This window comes from Ips typographus, linkage group LG13 (assembly GCF_016097725.1).
Source record: "Ips typographus isolate SLU linkage group LG13, UJ_Ityp_2.0, whole genome shotgun sequence".
NCBI classification, from domain to species: domain Eukaryota; kingdom Metazoa; phylum Arthropoda; class Insecta; order Coleoptera; family Curculionidae; genus Ips; species Ips typographus.
Window position 1 is genome coordinate 1,941,573 of NC_138434.1, and position 24,486 is coordinate 1,966,058.

General features: G+C 34.2%; 1 protein-coding gene across 1 annotated transcript in view; it reads right to left on the reverse strand.

Annotated features, from left to right (window-relative positions):
* cmpy (crimpy) overlaps positions 1-24,486 on the reverse strand; it is a 39,237-nt gene that overhangs the window by 13,774 nt on the left and 977 nt on the right. The window lies entirely within an intron of this gene.

Genomic DNA, 24,486 nt, shown 5'->3' on the forward strand with positions numbered 1-24,486 from the left:
AGAGACCACTTGGTGCTACTGAGAACCTTCTAAAAAGTGCTAGAAGTCTCTAGAACCAGTTTTAAAGTGCCAAAGATCTCTAAATACTACTGAGAATCTTCTTAAAAGTGCCAAAAGCCTTCACAAGTGTTTTAAACCCTCCTAGAATTGTTTCAAATTGCCAGAAACCATTGGATCCATTTTGAAAGTGTCAGAGATCACTTGGTGCTACTCAGAACCTTCTAAAAAGTGCTAGAAGCCTCTAGAACCAGTTTGAAAGTGCCAAAGATCTCTAAATACTACTGAGAACCTTCTTAACAGTGTCAGAAACCGCTAGAACCAGTTTGAAAGAGCCAGAAGCTTCCACAAGTGTTTTAAACCTTCCTACAATTGTTTTAAATTGCCAGAGACCACTAGAAGCATTTTGAAAGGGTCAGAGACCACTCGGTGCCACTTAGAATCTTCTAAAAAGTGCCAAAAGTCTCTAAAACCAGTTTGAAAGTGCGTAACACCTCTAAATACTACTGAACACCTTCTTAAAAGTGCCAAAAGCCTCTAGAACCATTTTGAAAGTGTCAGAGACCACTTGGTGTTACTGAGAACCTTCTAAAAATTGCCAAAAGTCTCTAGAACCAATTTGAAAGTGCCAAAGATCTCGAAATACTAATGAGAACATTCTTAAAAGTGCCAGAAAATACTAGAACCAGTTTGAAAGTGCCAGAAGCCTCCACAAGTGTTTTAAACCTTCCTAGAATTGTTTTAAATTGTCAGAGACCACTAGAACCATTTTGAAAGTGTCAGAGACCACTTGGTGCGACTGAGACTCTTCTAAAAAGTGCCAAGAGCCTCTAGAACCATTTTGAATGCAACAGAGATCTCTAAATGCTACTTAGAACTTTCTTAAAAGTGCCAAATCCCTCTAGAACCATTTTGAAAGTGTCAGAGACCACTTGGTGTTACTGAGAATCTTCTAAAAAGTGCCAAAAGTCTCTAGAACCAATTTGAAAGTGCCAGAAGCCTCCACAAGTGTTTTAAACATTCCTAGAATTGTTTTAAATTGTCAGAGACCACTAGAACCATTTTGAAAGTGTCAGAGACCACTTGATGCGACTGAGAACCTTTTTAAAAAATAAAAAAAATGTTCCAAAGGTCTCTAAAGTTGAAAGTTGCAAAAATCTCTAAATATTACTGAGAACCTTCTTAAATGTGCCAGAAGCTTCTACAAATGTTTCAAATTTTCCTAGAATAGTTTTAAATTGCCAGAAGCCTCTAGAACCATTTTGAATGCGACAGAGACCTTTCTAAAAGTGTCAGAGACCTCTAGAACCAATTTGAAAGTGACAAAGATCTCTAAATACTACTGAGAACCTTCTTAAATGTGCCAGAAACCGTTAGCACCAATTTGAAAGTACCAGAAGCCTCCACAAGTGCTTTAAACCTTCCCATAACTGTTTTAAATTGCCAGAAGCCTCTAGAACCAAATGGTTCTGAATGGTTTAAAATTAAAAGTGTCAGAGACCTCCAAATGCTTAGAACCTTCTTATAAGTGCCAGAAGGGGAGACCAAAACTGTCTAGATGTGGCATATTCAAAATTCTCTTTGCATATTAGAGTTATGAGTAAAACTTTTTCACATTTTGGATAATGTTATCCAAACCTTTTTTCACTTTTTGATAAGGTTTAAGACTCTCAACCCGTTCAGAGTCCCTCTAATGTAACGTCCCAATTATCTTTGAGCTAGCGACAATATTTGCGTGAACAAGATCCGTTAAGCACCCCCGTCATCCCTAATACAGTGGCAAGATTGTAATTATCCACCCCCCTTCCGCCCCCTGATGGAAAATATTTCCTGGAGAACTCGTTAAACTTACAGGTGCGTTAAAGGAATGGGAATTAAGTGGATTGAATTCGAACGAATGCTTCCAGGATTGAAACAGTTTCTAGAGAGAAGGGGAGAAGGTTAATTATCTTGAAAAGTGTGTTTTAAGTTGTTTTTAAAGGAAAAAGTGTGGTTTTCACCATAAATCATCAACTTTGTGACAAATTGGGAATCCCAATTTTCTGACCACTCGAGACTATTTGATTTATATAATTTTTTCCTCTAAATTCAGAGCCCCAGTACTGTAGCACGTTAAGTAATAGTTCAATTAAGACTCCCAACCTTCAAGTGTTAATTGAATAGGGTGTTTAAACTTAATTAAAACGGCACCACAACGCCATCAATCACTCGAGAACTGCATAAATTATACTTTTCGGTGCGTACAGGGGTGGTGGTAATTTAAAGCTCCCCAAAGATAATATCGCTCCCATATAAATTACCTGTCGTATAAATTGCAACTTTTAGGTTGGGAATTAAATAAAAACGGGGAGTTTTCCTGCGAGGAAAGCAGGAAATTTCGGTGTAAACGTTTTCAACACATTTCGCTGTGATAATAGCAATTTTGATCCAAAACTGGGTAGACAACGTCAATTTCACCTAAAAGTGATAGGGAAATATTTGACTTGCTATCAGAATCGATGTATAACAACACCAGGGACCTCGGAAAATTCAATTTCTTACCGAAAAGTGCTAATCTTGCGTGTGAAATAAGGAAGTTTTAAATAATTATAAAACTCCCATCCCGAGTCGGTCTGAAACAGTGGGACTCTTAATTTTTTTGTTTGGGACACCCTGTATACTTATTTAGGTATAAAGAAGACGCAATTATCTACAAAGTTCATGTTTGGTAATTTTTTGATAAAATGAAACATGTTACGAGGATGCTAAAAACTTAATGGATCACCCTGGAAACTACTTCATTGTATTGTCAATAACTCTGTTATTTTGACAGTTACAGGGTCATTCAATACACCAGTGTGTAGCTCTTGAAATTCTCTTTTGACCATCCTGTATAGTGTTTTTACCTAAAATATCAAATAACTGAGTAATTTACTGTTAAAACTGAGTTATTTGCTAGAAAGTTTGAATTTGACAGTTTTGACTTTGACAGCCCATAACTCTGTTATTTTGACAGTTTCAGGGTCATTCAAAACACCAATTTGTAGCCCTTGAAATTCTCCTTTGGCCACTCTGTATAGTGTTTTTTCTTAAAATCTCGAATAACTGAGTTATTTACTGTTAAAACTGTTACTGTAACTCAGTAACAGTTTATTTATTTTTGCTCTAGCAGCCTTATTCTGACCACCCCCTTCGAAAGCAGAAATTCTTAATTTGAGCGAGTTTTTGGTGCACCTTTCCAGAAAATCGTCCATAACTCGCTTATTTGAAACACCCTGTATAAAACCAACGTATAACAAAAGAAAGCTAATGAACGGGGCTATCACGTGACGTTGAGCGGGCACGGCTAAATTGCCCCGTTTAGCCGCTAGAGGGCGTCAAAGTTGACTCTCGTTTTTTTGCAGTTTTTGCTCAAAATCTCAGGAACGTTTCAGGTTAGAGGTTTGAATTTTTTACCAAAAAATTCACCTCGATGGGATGCAACTTTTACCTTCTATACACTTTTTTGGTACCATGCACCATTTAACCTTGAAAAATTAAAAACTAAAACTGTCAAGAAATTTCAAGCTTGACACCTTCTGATTTTTTTCCGGAAAATTTTTTATTTTCAAAATTAACCTCAACTACCTAAATACCTTCAGGTTAATAGTACAAAAATGACGTAAAGTGTCATTTGTCCAAATGTCATTTTGCAAGTGTGCCACGCCCTAAAAAGGGTCAAAATTGACATAATTTTAAGATCATCTCCGAAACGGTGCCAGTTAGAGCAAAATGGACGTCAGATTTGCGTTACCCAGGTTGACCTTAGTTAAAAAAATCACTTTGATTGAGAAAAATCTAAAATGGTCGCTGTTAGTATAGTAGGCCCAAAAAATCCCTAATTTAGATTAAATTTCCGTGCACTTTTCCAGAAAATCGTCTATAACTCGCTTATTTGAAACACACTGTATAAACCAACCGTATAACAAAAGAAAGCTAATAAACGGGGCTATCACGTGACGTTGAGCGGGCACGGCTAAGTTGCCCCGTTTAGCCGCTAGTGGGCGTTAAAGTTGACTCTCGTTTTTTGCAGTTTTTGCTCAAAATCTCAGGAACGTTTCAGGTTAGAGGTTTGAAATTTTTACGAAATTTTATTAGTGTTATGGTAAATCAACGATTTGTTCAAAAACCAACATTTTCATTTAATTAAACTTAAAAATGGGCCTACTATGCTTATAAGTTCATTAATTCCAAGTTTCTTTCTAAAAAAAAGCTGATTACCCTTGATTGTTGCTAGATTTCAAAAGTTTTCACTCTCCTGCTTGTGACAGTGAAGCCTTCTAATTAAGACTTTTTTTTATGAATATTCAGCGATTCTCAAACTTTTCCAAATTAAAAAAAACCCTCCAATCAAGTCTACCGACAAGAATTAAGAGTCCCAATTAAAATTTTAATATTTATCGCTGCACCGGTAATTGTTTGATTTACAGGAACGGATTACATTTATTTGTAGTGTTTTTGTTTTAATGCAACAACAGGGAAACTAGCGAGAGCGCGTACGTTTACGGTGTAAATAAACTCTACCTCGTTCGTTTGTTGTTTTCCACCCCCTTGAGGGTATTTTTATTAATTACCTGTTTGTTATAAAAAAAATGTATTTTATACTATATTATATTAACAAACAAAAAAAAGAAAAATATTTGCCTTTTCATTATAGATTGATGAGGGTTGAGAGTTTTAGAATTTTCAAATTTTCAGATCAACTTTGAAGTCCTCTGGCGGCCTAACCAACAAATCTATCAACCAAAGTTGGTATCTCTTTAGAAAGCCCATTTCAATGGCTATCCATAGACATATAAAAGTTCAACGAAAGTATGTCAAAGAAGCAAGTTATTTAGGTTTAAAGTAACAATTGCACCAAGAAGGTTTAAAATTTCTTCAGTCAACTTTGACGCGCTCTAGCGCCCAAACCGTCAAACCAATTAACCCAAATGGGGACATTGTTGGAAAGCGCATTTCAATAGCCATCCATAGACATATAAAAGTTTTACGAAAGTATTCCAAATAAGGAAATTATTTAGGTTTAAATGAAGAATTGCATCTATGGTACTTTTTTCAAAATTTAAAAAAAAAATACTAAAAATTTGAATTTTTTTGAAAATATTTTTTGTCCAGGAGAAATCCCCCGGAAAAAATATTCCCAAAAATATTACTTATTTTCTTGAAGAATATCCCCTAATCTGGCAACCCTGCGTCTACAGAAATTGCAAAATTTTCTTTCTCAAAGATGGTTATTTGAAAATAACACTTATTTCTGGATTACCCAAGTAGTTCAAAAAGTTCTCTTTAAAATGGATATGATTCTTTAGTTATTGACATAATATTGAAAAACAATTCAGCATTACATAAAGCACAATATAAATAACTGTCGTAAGTTATTTAAAAAAGTTTTACACCTTATTTCAAACCTGTCAGGCATTTGAGAGGGTTGAAAGAGGACGATAAAAGCCACTTTAACTTACCACGAGGATGCCACAAAAGCCAGCAACTTTTTTTGTACGACAAACAACTGCACGAAACCTCGATGTAATCGAATTCAAACTTTTTTTTAACTTTAGAATAAATTTGTAGTATTAAATGGGGGAAAGTTTTCGTATAACGTCGCGCAACTAAGTCCGAGAGATGCACGAGGACGGAAAATCGCATTTTCTGCCCGGGGAACAACAGCCGGCCAAAGAAGTTCGTTTGTGCAAATGACCGTGTGGTCTTTTAACAAATAGCTTCTGACCCTCTCGTATAAAGCAAGATTTGTCAGGTCAGCTTTCAACAATGTTTCCCGCAGGTGTACAAAGGAGAATCGTGTTTCTTTTTGTTTCAGACCGACTCGAGATGCGAGTTTTGTAATTATTTAAAACGTCATCTGAATATTTTCCGTGACAGTTTTCCACACGCAAGATTAGCACTTTTTGGTTAGAAATTGAATTTTCCTAGATATCTGGTGTTTTTATGCATCGATTTTGAAACGACCATATCAAGGGCTACAAATTGGTATATTGAACCACACTGTTACTGTCAAAATAACAGAGTTATGGGCTGTCAAAGTGAAAACTGGCCAAATCAAACTTTACAGCAAACAACTCAGTTTTAACAGTAAATAATTCAGTTATTCGACATTTTAAGAAAAAACACTATATAGGGTGGTCAAAGAAGAATTTCAAGGGCTACAAATTGGAATATATTGAACCACCTTTTAACTGTCAAAATAACAGAGTTATGGGCTGTCAAAGTAAAAACTGTCCAATTCAAACTTTCCAGCAAACAAGTCAGACGTAACAGTGAATATCTAAGTTATTCAACATTTTAAGAAAAAACCAAATTAGGGCAAACCTTACAACCCTTACAAATTTTCAGTATTTTTTTTTTTATTTTCAAAATACCATTATAAGATAGATTTCAAAAAAGTACGATATGTGCAATTCTTCATTTAAACCTAAATAACTGGCTTCTTTGACATAGTTTCGTAAAACTTTTATATGTTTATATATAGCTATTGAAATGAGCTTTCCAACAGTGTCCCAATTTGGGTTAATTGGTTTAACGGTTTGGCCGCTAGAGCGCGTCAAAATTGACTGAAGAAATTTTAAACCTTCTTAGTGCAATTGTTACTTTTAACCTAAATAACTTGCTTCTTTGACATAGTTTCGTAAAACTTTTATATGTCTATAGATAGCCATTGAAATGGGCTTTCTAAAGAGATACCAACTTTGGTAGATAGATTTGTTGGTTAGGCCGCCAAAGGACTTCAAAGTTGATTTGAACATTTGAAAATTCGAAAACTCTCAACCCTCATCAATCTATACTTTAAAGGCTAATATTTTTCTTATTTTTTTTTTTAAATACATTTTTTTTATAAAAAACAAGTAATTAATAAAAATTCCCCCAAGGGGGTGGTAAAACAACAAACGAACGAGGTAGAGTTTGTTTACACCGTAAACGTTCGCGCTCTCGCTAGTTTCCCTGTTGTTGCACTAAAACAAAAACACTACAAAATAAATATAATCCGTTCCTGTAAATCAAACAATTACCGGTGCAGCGATAAATATTAAAATTTTAATTGGGACTCTTAATTCTTGTCGGTAGACTTGATTGGAGGGTTTTTTTTAATTTGGAAAAGTTTGAGAATCGCTGAATATTCATAAAAAAAGTCTTAATTAGAAGGCTTCACTGTCACAAGCAGGAGACTGAAAACTTTTGAAATCTAGCAACAATCAAGGGTAATCAGCTTTTTTTTAGAAAGAAACTTGGAATTAATGAACTTATAAGCATTTTTAAGTTCAATTAAATGAAAATGATGGTTTTTGAACAAATGCTGCAATCGTTGATTTACCATAACACTAATAAAATTTCGTTAAAATTTCAGACCTCTAACTTGAAACGTTCCTGAGATATTGAGCAAAAATTGCAAAAAACGATAGTCAACTTTGACGCCCTCTAACGGCTAAACGGGGAAACTTAGCCGTGCCCGCTCAACGTCACATGATAGCCCCATTCATTAGCTTTCTTTTGTTATACGGTGGTTTTATACAGAGTGTTTTAAATAAGCGAGTTATGGACGATTTTCTGGAAAAGTGCACGGAAACTTAGTCTAAATTAAGGATTTTTTGGGCCTAGTATACTAACAGCTACCATTTTGGATTTTGCTAAATCAAAGTGACTTTTTTAACTAATTTGAACCTGGGGAACCCAAATCTGACGTCCATTTTGCTCTATCTAGCACCGTTTCGAAGATGACCTTAAAATGATGTTAATTTTGACACTTTTTAGGGCGTGACACACTTGCAAAATGACATTTGGACAAATGACACTTTACGTCATTTTTGTATTATTAACCTGAAGGTATTTAGGCAGTTGAGGTTAATTTTTAAAATAAAAAATTTTCTGAAAAATTTAGAAGGTGTCACCCTTGAAATTTCTTGACATTTCTAGTTTTTAATTTTTCAAGGTTAAATGGTGCATGGTACCAAAAAAGTGTATAGAAGGTAAAAATTGCATCCCATCGAGGTGCATTTTGTGGTAAAAATTTCAGACCTCTAACCTGAAACGTTCCTGAGATTTTGAGCAAAAATGGCAAAAAATGAGAGTCAACTTTGACGCCCTCTAGCGGCTAAACGGGGCAACTTAAGCGTGCCCGCTCAACGTCACGTGATAGCCCCGTTTATTAGCTTTCTTTTGTTATACGTTGGTTTTATACAGGGTGTTTCAAATAAGCGAGTTATGGACGATTTTCTGGAAAGGTGCACCAAAAACTCGCTCAAATTAAGAATTTCTGCTTTCGAAGGGGGTGGTCAGTAAGGCTGCTAGAGCAAAAATAAATGAAGTTACAGTAACAGTTTTAACAGTAAACAACTCAGTTATTCGACATTTTAAGAAAAAACACTATACAGAGTAGTCAAAGGAGAATTTCAAGGGCTACAAATTGGTGTTTTGAATGACCCTAAAACTGTCAAAATAGCAGAGTTATGGGCTGTCAAAGTCAAAACTGTCCAATTCAAACAACTCAGTTTTAACAGTAAATAACTCAGTTATTTGACATTTTAAGAAAAAACACTATACAGGGTGGTTAAAAGAGAATTTCATTTCCTCCTTGAAATTCTCCCTTGACCACCTTGTATAGTGTTTTTTCTTAAAGTGTCTATTAACTGAGCAATTTACTGTTAAAACTGAGTTGTTTTCTGTAAAGTTTGAGTGTGACAGTTTTCACTTTGACAGCCCATAACTCTGTTATCCTGACAGTTACAAGGTGGTTCAATGTACCAATTTGTAGCCCTTGAAATTCTCCTTTGACCACCTTGTATAGTGTTTTTTCTTACAATGTCGCATTACTGAGTTATTTACTGTTAAAACTGAGTTTCTTCGAATATTATACAGGATGATGGAGAGTCACGAATTTCCCCTTAACATGCATAATACGCCGGGTAGGGTAATTAATCGCATCAAATTAGCACTTGATCAACATGTCCACCTACTTTGACGTTAATCGATGAGTGATCTATGCAAGTTGTGACGTGAAAACTTCATCCAGGCGATTTATTACAGGTCCCTAGGGGATTAGGCTTTAAGTTTTTGATGGGAAAACGTCACACTTTGCGTATAATTGCATCGGACCAGGGGATGATTTATTTAAAGTGCGTGTATCAATCTGCCGTTATTAACTATTCCTAATCCGTAATTACCGGGGGCAAATCAGTAATTTATACCAGGACCGGATCGATTTTAATTACCATTCAAGGGAATCGTTTTTAGTTTGACGTAACGGAAATAAAGACAAACTGTTGTACTACCGATTTGTCTGCGACTTTCCTGCGGAAGTTGATGGATGCAAATTACCACCCCCCTTTTCCTCCCCCACAGTCATTTCGTATTCTCCACCGTGCACTTTGCATTACTAATGTTGGAGTGGAATTGTTTCCGTTGTCTATTATAAGATTACTTTGCTAGAAGAAACTATAATTAGTTTAATTGATCATTAAAAGATACTTAATTACAAGCTGATTGCAGTATAAAGTGTCTCTGTATTGCAAAAGCTGCAGTTTTGTTAGAATTTCGTGCAATAATCTAGTAGTTTCTTCACTTGTGGATTGTGACATGATTATGACATTTCTGCGTCAAAATTACAGTGTTTCTTTAGCCTAAAACAACTTTCGCCTATTTCGCTTTGTACTTTTTCAGTTTATTGAATAAGGATTCTAAAAATGCGCTTAAAACAGTCATTTTCTTACTCCAAATTATTCTCTAAAACCCACGTGATGTCTGTCACATATGTCAGAATTATCAAAATTTTACTAAAGTTTGCAAGAATTACATTTTAAAATAGTTTTCGAAACAAGACAATTTTCTGAGATTTAGCAGTTATTTTGACAATTTTCACTCCATAGTCCAGTTAAATAGTCTTCTGAAATCACGTGACAACTGCCACTAACGTCAAAACTGTCAAACTGTGTTCAAAAGTTGCAAAAATGAGGATTTAGACACGTTTTCTGCAGTATTTGATATTAAACCTGTTCTTGAGAATTATGACATTTATTTTGACAATTGTCACGTGACCCTCTAGCTAAATAGTGTTCCACAATCACGTGACAACTGTCACTAACGTCAAAACTGTCAAACTGTGTTCAAAAGTTGCAAAAATGAGGATTTAGAAACGTTTTTTGCAGTATTTGATATAAAACGTGTCTCTGAGAATTATGACAGTTATTTTGACAATTATCACGTGACCGTCTAGCCAAATAGTGTTCTACAACCACGTGACAACTGTCACTAATGTCAAAACTGTCAAACTGTGCTCTAAAGTTGCAAAAATCAGAATTGAAAACGTTTTCTTGCAGTATTTGATATAAAACGTGTTTCTGAGAATTATGACAGTTATTTTAACAATTATCACGTGACCGTCTAGCTAAATAGCGTTTTATAATCACGTGACAACTGTCACTAACGTCAAAACTGTCAAATCATGCTCAAAAGTTGCAAAAATCAGGATTTAAGAACGTTTTCTTGCAGTATTTGATATTAAACGTGTTTCTGAGAGTTATGACCATTATTTTGCCAATTGTCACATGACCGTCTAGCTAAATAGTGTTCCACAATCACGTGACAACTGCCACTAACGTCAAAACTGTCAAACCATGCTCTAAAGTTGCAAAAATCAGGATTTAGAAACGTTTTCTTGTAGTATTTGATATAAAACGTGTTTATGAGAATTATGACAGTTATTTTGCCAATTATCACGTGACCGTCTAGCTAAATAGCGTTTTATAATCACGTGACAACTGTCACTAACGTCAAAACTGTCAAACCATGCTCCAAAGTTGCAAAAATCAGGATTTAGAAACGTTTTCTACAGTATTTGATATTAAATCTGTTCCTGAGAATTATGACCATTATTTTGCCAATTGTCACGTGACCGTCTAACTAAATAGTATTCTACAATCACGTGACAACTGTCACTAACGTCAAAACTGTCAAACTGTGCTCTAAAACTGCAAAAATCAGGATTTAGAAACGTTTTCTTGCAGTATTTGATATAAAGCGTGTTTTTGAGATTTACGACAGTTATTTTGACAAATGTCACGTGACCGTCTAGCTAAATAGTGTTCTACAATCACGTGACAATTGCCACTAACGTCAAAACTATCAAACCATGCTCTAAAGTTGCGAAAATCAGGATTTAAAACGTTTTCTTGTAGTATTTGATGTAAAACGTGTCTCTGAGAATTATGATAGTTATTTTAACAATTATCACGTGACCGTCTATCTAAGTAGCATTTTACAATCACGTGACAACTGTCACTAACGTCAAAACTGTCAAATCATCCTCTAAACTTGCAAAAATCAGGATTTAGAAATGTTTTCTTGCAGTATTCGATATAAAGAGTGTTTTTGAGATTTATGATTTTTGACAATGGTCACGTGACTGCCTAGCTAAATTATCCCTTAAAACCACGTGATCTGACACTATGTCAAAATTTGAAAAACCATTATTAATGAAAAAATGATTTTTGAAATACAGTTTTTATATAGCAAGAATCAAATCAAACTATTAAAAGACACCCTGTATAATAATGTAAGATGAATGAATTTGTTTTGATCTTCGGTTTTTTTTTGACTGATTATTCTACTGCCATTAAATATTTTTGGCAACACTGTCTACAATACTGATCTGACCTAAATTGCACGATTCCTATCCCTCATCACTCTGTTCTATAACACTGGGAAGATTAATTTTTCCGTAAAAACGTGGTGTTTTAAGCCCCTTTTTCATTATCACACGGATTAAGCTTGAAAGACGTTTCGTAGGGCATTTAGAGCCGATTCCATGAATCGTAAAAAGGCTCACTATTATTAGAAAAAGGGTTGAATCATTAAGTCATCCAGGTTTGTGCTGAACTGGCAGAGGCGCATAAAAATAACTGCCTGAAAAAGGGTCTCGAAATAAATTGGCCCTATTTGAACGATCCCTGGACGCTTCTCCATTTTTTCCCCTTCCAGGTTAAATAAACTTGGGAGAGCCCTTGGGCAACAATGGCCCCATTCAATCCCTTTGAGACGCAATCCGGCGACAATTCCGGATTTATCTTTGATTATGTTAGACGATTTAAAATTCAATTTTATCAAGTTGCAGTAAACAGTTTGCAAATCCATACAATAAAAGAAATCGCGGCAAAATTTTGTATTCACCTGACTTTGAGGCAATAATAGCGAATCGTTTGTTCTCCTTCCCTTTGAGCTACAAACGGCTTGTTTCGTATCGATTTACAATGCTATTTGTACCGAACAAATATTTTTCAGTCTTCTGAAAACTAGAAAATGCTACTGAAACTAATTATCCACAAATTAATGCGCATACAAGAGCAATTCAGGATGTAATATTCACGTGCAAATGACTGCTGACTATTATCAAGTTTACCAGCCCTGAAGCGCTAAACTTTTGACTTTTCAAAGTAAATTTCGTTTGCCTGGCTCATACAGGTATCCGACATTTTGTTGTTAAAGGGAATTTTCCACCCCTTTCACTCCTCTCGGTAATGTTCGCAAAACAAAGCAGCCTACGTGTTTGAGTGGCTTTTTGTTGGAAAACCACCCCGACCAGATCGATGTTGCCCAGTTTGAAAATGTTGCAAAATCATCTAACTCCATTTTGACTAAAGTCCAGTTTGCCTTACCATATTGCTGGCTATTTTGCTTAATCCTCAAATTTCAGGATTTTCTTACAAATTCTGACAGGTTTTAAATGATACTCTTTGAAGAATCTGTCAGTCTCAAAGTAACTCTAGAGGGTTTTGGTAAATTTGAAATATTTGTTGGCTTGTTAGCTTAAAGGCTTATGAAAATATAAACAAAAATTCTTGGACAGTTCAGAACCTTCTTAAAGACTTCAGGCAATTTTAGAAAAATTCTTAGGCAATTCAGTATCTTTTTAGAAATTTCTGGCAATTTTAAAAAAATTCTTAGGCAGTTCAGGACATTTTTAGAGGTTTCTGGGAATTTTTTAAAATTTTTAGGTAATTCAGGATCTTTTTAGAGGTTTCTGGCAATTTTAGAGAAATTCTTAGGCAATTCAGGATCTTTTTAGAGGTTTCTGGCAATTTTTTAAAATTTTTAGGCAATTCAGGATCGTTTTAGAGGTTTCTGGCAATTTTTTAAAATTCTTGGACAGTTCAGAACCTTCTTAAATACTTCAGGCAATTTTAAAAAAATTCTTAGGCAATTCAGGACATTTTTAGAGGTTTCTGGCAATTTTTTAAAATTCTTGGACAGTTCAGAACCTTCTTAAATACTTCAGGCAATTTTAAAAAAATTCTTAGGCAATTCAGGACAATTTTAGAGGTTTCTGACAATTTTTTAAAATTCTTGGACAGTTCAGAACCTTCTTAAATACTTCAGGCAATTTTAAAAAAATTCTTAGGCAGTTCAGGACATTTTTAGAGGTTTCTGGCAATTTTTTAAAATTCTTAGGCAATTGAGGATCTTTTTAGAGGTTTTTGGTAATCATTTTTAGGCAATTCAGGATCTTTTTAGGGGTTTCTGGCAATTTTAAAAAAATTCTTGTACAGTTCAGAATTTTCTTAAAGACTTCAGGCAATTTTTTAAAATTCTTAGGCAATTCATGATCTTTTTAGAGGTTTCTGGCAAATTTTTCAAATTCTTAGGCAATTCAGGATCTTTTTAGAGGTTTCTGGCAATTTTAAAAAATTCTTGGACAGTTCATAACCTTCTTACAGACTTAAGGCAATTTTAGAAAAATTCTTAGACAGTTTAGGACATTTTTAGAGGTTTCTGGCAAATTTTTTAAAATTTTTAGGCAATTCAGGATATTTTTAGAGGTTTCTGGCAATTCTAAAAAATTCTTGGACAGTTCAGAACCTTCTTACAGACTTCGGGCAATTTTAGACAAATTCTTAGGCAGTTTAGGACATTTTTAGAGGTTTCTGACAATTTTTTAAAATTCTTGGACAGTTCAGAACCTTCTTAAATACTTCAGACAATTTTAAAAAAATTCTGAGGCAGTTCAGGACATTTTTAGAGGTTTCTGGCAATTTTTTAAAATTCTTGGACAGTTCAGAACCTTCTTAAATACTTCAGGCAATTTTAAAAAAATTCTTAGGCAGTTCAGGACATTTTTAGAGGTTTCTGGCAATTTTTTAAAATTCTTGGACAGTTCAGAACCTTCTTAAATACTTCAGGCAATTTTAAAAAAATTCTTAGGCAGTTCAGGACATTTTTAGAGGTTTCTGGCAATTTTTTAAAATTCTTAGGCAATTGAGGATCTTTTTAGAGGTTTTTGGTAATCATTTTTAGGCAATTCAGGATCTTTTTAGGGGTTTCTGGCAACTTTAAAAAAATTCTTGTACAGTTCAGAATTTTCTTAAAGACTTCAGGCAATTTTTTAAAATTCTTAGGCAATTCAGGATCTTTTTAGAGGTTTCTGGCAAATTTTTCAAATTCTTAGGCAATTCAGGATCTTTTTAGAGGTTTCTGGCAATTTTAAAAAATTCTTGGACAGTTCATAACCTTCTTACAGACTTAAGGCAATTTTAGAAAAATTCTTAGACAGTTTAGGACATTTTTAGAGGTTTCTGGCAAATTTTTTAAAATTTTTAGGCAATTCAGGATATTTTTAGAGGTTTCTGGCAAATTCTAAAAAATTCTTGGACAGTTCATAACCTTCTTACAGACTTAAGGCAATTTTAGACAAATTCTTAGGCAGTTTAGGACATTTTTAGAGGTTTCTGGCAATTTTCTAAAATTTTTAGGCAATTTAGGATCTTTTTAGAGGTTTTTGACAATTTTAAAAAATTCTTGGACAGTTCAGAACCTTCTTACAGACTTAAGGCAATTTTCGAAAAATTCTTAGGCAGTTTTGGACATTTTTAGAGGTTTCTGGCAATTTTTTCAAATTCTTAGGCAATTCAGCATCTTTTTAGAGGCTTCTGACAATTTTTTAAAATTCTTGGACAGTTCAGAACCTTCTTAAATACTTCAGGCAATTTTAAAAAAATTCTTAGGCAGTTCAGGACATTTTTAGAGGTTTCTGGCAATTTTTTAAAATTCTTGGACAGTTCAGAACCTTCTTAAATACTTCAGGCAATTTTAAAAAAATTCTTAGGCAGTTCAGGACATTTTTAGAGGTTTCCGGCAATTTTTTAAAATTCTTAGGCAATTGAGGATCTTTTTAGAGGTTTTTGGTAATCATTTTTAGGCAATTCAGGATCTTTTTAGGGGTTTCTGGCAATTTTAAAAAAATTCTTGTACAGTTCAGAATTTTCTTAAAGACTTCAGGCAATTTTTTAAAATTCTTAGGCAATTCAGGATCTTTTTAGAGGTTTCTGGCAAATTTTTCAAATTCTTAGGCAATTCAGGATCTTTTTAGAGGTTTCTGGCAATTTTAAAAAATTCTTGGACAGTTCATAACCTTCTTACAGACTTAAGGCAATTTTAGAAAAATTCTTAGACAGTTTAGGACATTTTTAGAGGTTTCTGGCAAATTTTTTAAAATTTTTAGGCAATTCAGGATATTTTTAGAGGTTTCTGGCAAATTCTAAAAAATTCTTGGACAGTTCATAACCTTCTTACAGACTTAAGGCAATTTTAGACAAATTCTTAGGCAGTTTAGGACATTTTTAGAGGTTTCTGGCAATTTTCTAAAATTTTTAGGCAATTTAGGATCTTTTTAGAGGTTTTTGACAATTTTAAAAAATTCTTGGACAGTCTAGAACCTTCTTACAGACTTAAGGCAATTTTCGAAAAATTCTTAGGCAGTTTTGGACATTTTTAGAGGTTTCTGGCAATTTTTTCAAATTCTTAGGCAATTCAGCATCTTTTTAGAGGCTTCTGGCAATTTTAAAAAATTCTTGGACAGTTCAGAACCTTCTTAGGGGCTTCTGGATTTATATTCTTGATTAACTTTGTCTCTTTCCATTTTTTTCTGTTCTGTTATTGCTTGTGTCTCTATGCTCTTGTTCTCTTCTTTCTCTTTCTGTCCTTCCCACGTTTGGATCTGCCTCATTCTGACTTTTGGTCATCTCTACTTCCCTCTTCATTTCAGCAGCAGTTTCTATGACTATTTCCTTCTCTCTTCTTCTCATATTGTCACTCACATTCTCTTTGTTGTTTGTCGTTCAGAACTATTTTCTTCTTCTATACTTAAACAAGAGGTTCCCCAAAACGTCAGTTTTTTTGTTTATATTCTTTGAGTGACAGCTGTCATATTTGACTGAACAGACAAACCTGACAGTTCAGAACCTTCTTAAAGGCTTCTCTGTTTAAGTGAGTAATATTGTGGAATTTGACATTTTCAGTAAATTTACTGTCAAATTGTAATTAATTTGGTGTATTTTCACGTTTTTTGTACAGCAAAGTAATTCTCTTTTCTACTGTTCTTTTAAGTGGTTTTTACTTGGTAAAATTGTAAACTTTAACACTTTTTAAGTGATTTCACTTTCTGTTTAAGTGAGTGACATTGTGGAATTTGACTGTGATATTTTACACACGATCTGTCACAGTCAAATAGTTTTGGTGAAGGGCACCCCTTGGTGCAATTTTCCATTACTTTTCTGTTAGGGAGAATTATGTATTTTTCAGAAGTTTTACTAAGTTTGAGAAAAGTTGATAGCCTACTTATTCACAAATTGAAATAACACAGTAAAAATCAAACAAAATAACGATGACGTCACAATTAATTTTAATCATTGGGATATTCTCAAAGTGTCTTGTGGGATTTTAAAGCGTGTCTTCTATATTTAGACTAGTCTAGGGTATATACACTATCGTCGTAATTTGATGGGTCTTGTGTTTGTTTTTCTCCAACCCTTAACCCGACAGAGTATGTGGACAAAGGGCCCTTAAGTTGACCTGATTAAAAGTTCCTTTTATATGCAATTTGTTTATAATAAATTACCAAAAAAGGAAATTTGAACAATAACCCTTTGAAAGCAAGTCTAATTACATTCAAGGTAACTTTCTTTGATATCTAAGCCCCTTCTCCAACTTTACCACAGCAGAAAATTACAAACAATGCCTTGTACAGTACGTCTCTGTTAAATTTACGGCTGGATATCTCCGTCAAAAGATAAACTTAGCTTTAACAGCGAGGAAACTTGCTTCATTCAAATTAAAATCGCTCTCTTGCTCTCCATTTTCGTTTTTGCTATTGTTTGAAGCGCGAAACTCGGAAAGGTAAAACGGAACAGGTTTCGTTATGATTAAGTCCAGAAAAAACTGACGTATTCCAGTAATCATTTCGGAAAAATGGAATCGAAAACTATTCCGGTCTCTAACTAGGAAATCTACATAAATGCGACCATTTTATGCGCATGCAATTTTCCGGGACGCAAAACTGGATATTTGGTGTTTGTATGCAACCCTTCAAATTTTTTAATAATTTGCTAGCTTTTCACACACTTTTGTACTTTTACCTACGACCTCAGTGTAAATACGCATAGTTTTCCGTTACGTAATGAACCTCTTTACGCACAGTTTTAAAATCGGCCACAAACTATCCCTCTAATGCTGGGAAAAATTGATTTTGTTTACATTTCTTCCTATCATCATTTTTCTTATGTTTAGAGCAATTGAAGAGATTTCTCACAATTTTTTGGATGGTTTGATAGTATTTAGAGGCTTCTGGCCATTATAAACAATTTTTCTACGGTTTTGGACTCTCGTCGAGGCCTCTGTCGATCAATAACAATTTTTCTTATGTTTAGAGCAATTGAAGAGATTTCTGACAATTTTTAGGATGGTTTGATAGTATTTAGAGGCTTCTGGCCATTATAAACAATTTTTCTACGGTTTTGGACTCTCGTCGAGGCCTCTGTCGATCAATAACAATTTTTCTTATGTTTAGAGCAATTGAAGAGATTTCTCACAATTTTTAGGATGGTTTGATAGTATTTAGAGGTCTCTGGCCATTTTAAACGATTGCTTTAAGGTTTTTAATAATATTTAGAGGCTTCTGGTCATTATAAACAATTTTTCTACGGTTTAGGACTCTCGTAGAGGCCTCTGTCGATCAATAACAATTTTTCTTATGTTTAGAGCAATTGAAGAGATTTCTCATAATTTTTTGGATGGTTTGATAGTATTTAGAGGCTTCTGGCCATTTTAAACGATTGCTTTAAGTTTTTTGATAATATTTAAAGGCTTCTGGCCATTACAAACAATTCAGTTGCTCTGAATTATATGAATTGCGAAAACTGGACTTTCCATTTGGTCGTAGGTAAAGTATAGTACGTCACACGTGCTCTAAGGCATTTTAGGCCCTCATGGACTTACACACTCGCCGCTACGCGGCTTTTTCCATGTCGAGCGTAAAATGCTTCTTACAGCACTAGTTAGGTAATATGCTATAATTCCGTTAAATTGTCAGGAAAAGAAAAACTCCAAAAACTACAGTAATTTTTCAGGAACTGAAAATTGCATTTTTCTCATTCCCTTATTACACTAAATATTCCAATTAAAAGCAAAAAAAAAAAATTTTCCGGTTCGCATCGAACCATTCCCGTTTAATGTTAATAAAAACGTGAACATTTCCATCCGAAATTCCGCTTTGATGCCCTTAATTTTTCTTCTGGACTAATGCAAATTCCTTACAATTCCGTGCTTCACCTCTCCGCGGCCTTTGAGAATATTAAATTTCCTTTTTATTAAAATTTTAGAGCGTTTCCATTTTTAAAATTTAATTCGCTATTGCACCAGACGGACGCAAAGAATAATATTGGCGCATCGTTGCGGAATGAGCAACGAAGACCGTTTAGGGGTTTGCCCCTTCGGTATACCGTTCAAAAGGGGGAAATTTTGTTCGGGCAGAACGTGAAAATGCCGGAAAACTACCCCCTAAACGCTTTGTAATCTTAGATGAAAATAAAGGTTAACAAGAATGTTAATATTTGTTAGAAGTCTCTAAACAAATCTTAAACTGTCTAAGAATTTGTCTAAAATTGCCAGAAACCTCTAAAAAGAAACCTTTAAGAAGAATCTGAACTGTGTACAATTTTTCTTGAAATTGTTAGAAACCGTTAAAAATATCCTGAATTTCCTAAGAATTTTTCCAAAATTGCCTGGTCTTTAAGAAGGATCTGAATTGTCCAAGAATTTTTTAAAATTGCCAGAAACCTCTAAAAAGATTCTGAATTGCCTAAGAATTTTAAAAAATTGCCAGAAACCTCTAAAAATTTCCTAAACTGCCTAAAAAATTTTCTAAAATTGTCTTAAGTCTGTAAGAAGGTTCTAAACTGCCCAAAATTTTTTTAAAAATTGCCAGAAACCTCTAAAAAGATCCTGAATTGCCTAAGAATGTTAAAAAATTTCCAGAAACCTCTAAAAATGTCCTGAATTGCCTAAGAATTTTAAAAAATTGCCAGAAACCTCTAAAAATATCCTCAATTGCCTAAGAATTTTAAAAAATTGCCAGAAATCTCTAAAATGATCCTAAATTGCCTAAAAATTTTTCTAAAACTGCCTGAAGTCTTTAAGGAAATTCTGAACTGTCCAAGAATTTTTTAAAATTTGCCAGAAACCTCTAAAAAAATCCTGAATTGCCTAAAAATTATAAAAAATTGCCATAAACTTCTAAAAAGATCCTGAATTGCCTAAGAATTTGAAAAAATTTCCTGAAACCTTTAAGAAGGTTCTGAACTGTGTACAATTTGTTTTAATAACCAAAAGGGGTCACCCTGTATTTGAGGCAATCACATAATGGGTTCACTAAAAGTATACCTCTATCCCTGTTTAATTGGTCACTCTAAATTTTATTGGTTTTGTTATACAGGGCGTCTCCCATATTTTTTATGAAATTCAGTGGCGCAGTTGTGTTTTTTTTTAATGAAACACCCTGTATATATTTCTTTTTGTAGGCGTTTGTTTCCACTTACAGGCTGACAATTTAACGTTTTTTAACATCAAACCCTAATTCCTATTCTGGGCTTCGTAATCAGAATTTGAAAAAGGAAGCAAGTTTCCATATTTTAATTTGTCGTCCAATTTTAATATCAAAACTTTCTTTCTTTGCGTTAAAAAAAATGTGAATTTAATTTTTTTAGATTGCTCGATATTGTGTTATCAAAACTTACTTTCTATACCTTCAGTGTCCTCGATGGAAAATTCGGGAAAAGTCAATTCCAATCCTGTTTCCTGAAATTTCGATATCAAAACTTACTTTCTGTAATTTCAGAGCTTTTAATCGAAAAATTCGGAAAAGGAAGTAAATTTTATTTTCTTTTTTCCTGATTGTTTAATATCAAAACTTACTTCAATTTCAGTGTCCTTAACGGAAAAAATTCAGAAAAGGAAATAAATTTTGATTGTTTTCAATTATGAAATTTACTTACCAACGTCACGTGACTCTCGCTAAGGTTAACATAGTATGCTGGCAATCACGTGACCATATTTAAAATCAAAAAGGTCACGTAATTATTTTCAAATATCAAATTTACCTAGAATGGTCACGTGACTTTACTTAACGCTAAAACAGTATTTCGAAAATCACGTGATCATATTTAAAGTCAAAATGTTGTTCTCAAAGTCACGTGTCCATTTTGACGATTGAAGGAGTTTTCGGGAGGTCACGTGATTGTTTTCAACCAACAAATTCACTTACAAAGGTCACGTGACTTCGTTCCAACATCGAATGAAGTCTAGAGGGTCACGTGACTCTACTTAACCTTGAAACAGTATTTCGAAAATCACGTGATCATATTATATAAAGTCAAAATGTTGTTCTAAAAGTCACGTGTCCATTTTGACGATTGAAGGGGATTTCTGAAGGTCACGTGATTGTTTTCAACCATCAAATTCACTTATAAAGGTCACGTGACTAAGTTCCAGCTTCGAATGGAATCTAGAAAGCCACGTGACTCTTCTTATCGTTAAAATAGCATCATTGAATCCTTTAAAAAGACCCTGAATTGGCTAAGAATTTTTCTGAAATTTCTTGAATCCTCTAAGAAGGATCTGCACTGTCTACACATTTTTTTGAAAATTGTCTGAAGCATTTAAGAAGATCTTGAACTGTCTAAGAATTTTTCTGAAATTGCCTGAATCCTCTAAGAAGATCCTGCACTATCTACACATTTTTCTAAAATTGCCTGAATCCTGTAAGAAGATCCTGAAGAAAGAAGATATGCGTAAATGCTGCACTGTCAAATGTAGCAAGACAATACTAGTGCTGTAGCTATTATGCCAGACAAATCATGTACAGGGTGTTAAAATTATAATTATTACATTACAAATGGCAGCATTTAACTGTTTTTTTTTTAAATTGAGCAATAGCTAGAGGACTAGAAGAGGATTGTAAATGTTGTTTTACGTTAATTAAATGACCGTTCCGACCTAGTTTAAAACTTTGAGAAGCGGCCATGTTGATTTAGCGGGGATGGGGGGGGGGTTAAAACATTCACGAGCCTCCCTTAACCCAGCAAAATTTAATCCAAATTTCAGTTTTCCAGGTAGAAATTTCCACTTATCAATACTAATTAATTAAATAAATGGCGAAAGCAGGCCAAGAATGGCCGTTGAACCGCATTTCGTTTCCGGATCTACCCTCCCGTCCCCACCTCTCAATTCGGGAGAGATTTATCAGCTGAGAGTGTTCCTGTAGAAGTTTTCCCGGGCGATATTTTCTCCAAACTTTCCGGATTCGAACTGATTTTAATGGCGTAACGATTAGGGCCGTTTCCGCGGTCTTGAACTTTTCCAGATGAGGTTTCAGTGTTACGAAACTCTGTGATTTTCTCTTATAAATGTATTGTATTTAAATACAGGGTTTTTCAATGAAAAGTAGCCACCCTGAATATCTTCCAAAATAATTTCTCTGTTAAAAAATGCTAAGACACGTCAACAAAGATTGCAAAGGGGACATCTTTTTACGTAGGATTTGAATTTCTGCCATCAGCCCCTTTGCCGCCATAGCCATCCCCACTAAGTTTTCAAATGGCACCATATCCTGGCACATCGTTGGAAAGGGTATTTCATAAGGAATTAATTGCACTATTTTATTTGTACATTTGCTTTGAATTGAGACCAAAAAAAATAAAAAATACGTTTTGTGTTTATTTTTTGTTAACTGCAGAAATAATAGCAAATAGCGGTTATCATTTAATTAATGGCTCAAAATAACCTCCGTTAACTTCCATACAATAATAGAAGCGACTTTGGAAGGGAGGTCTGCAATATTGGCCGGCTGTGTTGCATAGACTTTAGATTTTAAATGCCCCCATAGAAAAAAGTCCAACGGAGTGAGGTCGGGTGATCTCGCAGGCCATTCCATGGGACCACGTCTACCAATCCATCTTCCAGGAAATCGATTGTTCAGATTTGGAGAATGATGAATTGTGAGAATTGGAATACTCGTTTCTAAGTAGTAATTTGTTAAAACAAATTACTTAGAAACTCGTTTTTCCGGAAAAATTAAATGCACTAGGGATATTACCACCGAAAATTAAGGCAATTTTTGACAGAACACAACCAATGTACAGTTGTCTCTTTCACTCTTGCACTAAAATAAACAAAGAGATCTACTGTCCGGATAGGCAACCTGCAATATGATGGTGATGTAATCAAGTTGGCCATGACCGACCTTCAGTTAGCTGTCAGGTATTATTTTTGTTTGTTTTTTTCTGGTTTTTTGGGTTGTTTTTAGTGTTTTTACATCGATTTAGTGCGGAAAAGTGCCTAAACCGTGTCGGGTATCGGTAAAAACATACAAATAATGGTTTCCACGTCTAAAAAAATGAATTTTTATGTAAGAACCGTGACCAGATAACTGGTGAGTTTTGTTGCACTTTGAAATTAGTTTTTTTTGTACATTTTGGTTTTTTAATGCACGCATTTCCTTGATTTTTACTGTTCTACAACTGTTTAGCAAATTTTAACCTTTTAAAACTAACTTAAAACTGTATTTGTGCGTCTATACAACAATACAGCTGGCCGACCCTACTGTCCAGAAGCAAAGGGGAGGCCCTGTCCTTAGACTTTTTCTAGTGCAAATTATTGTTGATTCCTAGTCAGTCATTTATACCAAACTAGTAAAATATCATTAAACTAAACTGATTTACAGTGAAAATTAAGGCAATTTTTGACAGAACACAACCAATGTACAGTTGTCTCTTTCACTCTTGCACTAAAATAAACAAAGAGATCTACTGTCCGGATAGGCAACCTGCTATATGATGTAATCAAGTTGGCCATGACCGACCTTCAGTTAGCTGTCAGGTATTATTTTTGTTTGTTTTTTTCTGGTTTTTTGGGTTGTTTTTAGTGTTTTTACATCCATTTAGTGCGGAAAAGTGCCTAAACCGTGTCGGGTATCGGTAAAAACATACAAATAATGGTTTCCACGTCTAAAAAAACGAATTTTTATGTAGGAACCGAGACCAGATAATCGGTGAGTTTTTTGACAATTTAAATTAGTTTTTTTGTACATTTTGCTTTTTTGATGCATGCATGTCTTTGATTTTGACTGTTCTACAACTGTTTAGCAAATTTTAACCTTTTAAAATTAACTTAAATCAGTATTAGTGGGTCTATACAACAATACAGCTGGCCGACCCTACTGTCCAGAAGCAAAGGGGAGGCCCTGTCCTTAGACTTTTTCTAGTGCAAATTATTGTTGATTCCTAGTCAGTCATTTATAACAAACTAGTAAAATATCATTAAACTAAACTGATTTACAGTGAAAATTAAGGCAATTTTTGACAGAACACAACCAATGTACAGTTGTCTCTTTCACTCTTGCACTAAAATAAACAAAGAGATCTACTGTCCGGATAGGCAACCTGCTATATGATGTGATGCAATCAAGTTGGCCATGACCGACCTTCAGTTAGCTGTCAGGTATTATTTTTGTTTGTTTTTTTCTGTTTTTTTTTAGTGTTTTTACCTCAATTTAGTGCGGAAAAGTGCCTAAACCGTGTCGGATATCGGTAAAAACATACAAATAATGATTTCCATAAATAAACATTTTATTTTAATTAAAACAATAACTTTCAAGCTAGAAAGGGTAACACTATTCTTTATGTTGTTGTGAGGAGTGTGCAATTTTTTCGGTTTTTTTTTCCGGAAAAACTGCTTACAGCTAAGTTGACAGTTGTTGACAAGTGATTTTTCCACTTAAAATTTACATTTGTTATACTAATTCTACTTTAATTTTTTCTTTCCAACTGGGTTTTACAGGGGATTTTGTCCCTGCTTATCCTTAAAAACTGTGTTCCTGGTAGTTGAAACTTTAACACTATTTTTCTCTCTGCCTGTACTAGATTTCAAGTGTTTTTTAAGCTTGTTAAATAGACAATTTAATGAGGATTTCAAAAATGTGCTTAAAACTGTTATTTTCTCACTCCAACTGGGTTTTACAAGCGATTTTGTCCCTCTCTGTCCTTGAAAACTGTGTTCTTGGTAGTTGAAATTTTAATACCATTTTTTTCTCTGCATGTAATCGATTTTTAGAATTGTATTATGTTATTGAATAGAACATTTTAT